The sequence below is a fragment of the Kryptolebias marmoratus genome, linkage group LG17 (assembly GCF_001649575.2).
Source record: "Kryptolebias marmoratus isolate JLee-2015 linkage group LG17, ASM164957v2, whole genome shotgun sequence".
NCBI classification, from domain to species: Eukaryota; Metazoa; Chordata; class Actinopteri; order Cyprinodontiformes; family Rivulidae; genus Kryptolebias; species Kryptolebias marmoratus.
In genome coordinates this window covers 2,380,085-2,381,643 of record NC_051446.1, presented here as the reverse complement: position 1 = coordinate 2,381,643, position 1,559 = coordinate 2,380,085, and positions in this window count along the sequence as shown.

Here is a 1,559-nt window from a genome sequence, read left to right as displayed (position 1 = left end):
ATTTTTCACATGTAATTATTTCACCATATCTCTGATGTCTCGTCCTCACGACAAAATACAGACAACAGAAAAGCTGACTGGAATAACTTTTAAACAAGCTTACTAATAATTTCTGCAGTTGAAAATATATCATATAGTGGAATATTATATTAGTTAACACTGCTAAGAATATTTAAGTAAGTTGAGCAATGTATTCATGCTGCTCTTAGCTGGCTCTGCTTGTTAACTTGCTAGCACTCCGGTTGCAGAGAAAACGTGGACTGGAATCCATGTAGTGTGGGAGTATGTTATATGAACAAGTGGAATGGATCAGATAACAAAGTTTGTGGGGAAAACATGGACTGGATTTCATGTGACGAGGGAGTACTCTATATGAACAAGTGGAATGGATTTGATAACGACGCACCAAAGAGGATCTCTATGATTTATGATCATATATTTGAGTTAATAATGAAATAATATATGGTTATTTATTTAAACTCATATTCTGGCCACATTATATTGAATTTTTGTAAAAAAAAAAAAAAAAAAATTTCGACACCAAAATTATTTAGGGGGGCTTGAAAACATTTTAGGGGGGCTGAAGCCCCCCTAAATCAGGCCTAGTGACGCCACTGTCTATGAGAAGCAAAAATGATTTAGGCTTTCTGTTACAAATAAATCTCATTTTAAGGAAAAAGAGACAATGAGTCAATAAAGGTCAGTTCAGTGGTGGAGAAAGTACTCAAACGATGTACTTAAGTAAAAGTACAAATACACAGACAAAAATGTACTCAAGTAAAAGTACTACATGCACATTTGTACTTAAGTAAAAGTAAGAAAGTATTGGCTTTTAAAACTACTTAAGTATAAAAAAGTACTTAAGTACTTGTCGACTGTATTACCTAAAGGCTAATACAATGTCCTTAAGTGTACCTATCGTATTTAATTTTAATACATCAGTAATGTGCCATTTTAATGAACAATGCTGATGATTTGTTGCTTACAGCTAATGAAAACATTTCTGATTAGATTACAGACCAATAAAAAGATTACAGACCAATAAAAAAAACATAATGCAGGCATGTGGGTCTAATGAAAACAACCCCGGCTCCAGACGATTTTAACAGGGGTGGTTACTCAAGTAAATGTAACAAGTACTACCCAGTTTTGAACATAAACAACAATACCAGTAGCCTACAGGCTTCTTCTTAACAAGCTCAAGGTGCTGTACTGGTATAGTCATCTTTTAGCTAACATTAGCTGTTTCCAACAGTTTTGCTAAACTCAGTCGGTTAGTTTGGGGAAAAAACTGTGCAAAGTTTGCGTTTTGCTGGTTTGCTGCCATGATTCTGACATACACCTGAGCAGCTCTGCACAACAGCAAGTGTCCTTCACTGCCCCACATTTGTAAACCCAGCTAGCATCTTAGCACTCATGCTGCATTTAAAGGCGGCTCGGAAAAGCAGTTTACGACGTGTTAACAACGGATTAAACAGTTTTAACTGCTGAAAAAAGTGACAGAAGGCACAGATATGGGAAGTGCAGAAGCCTCTACTGTATCAAATCGATACAGGAAT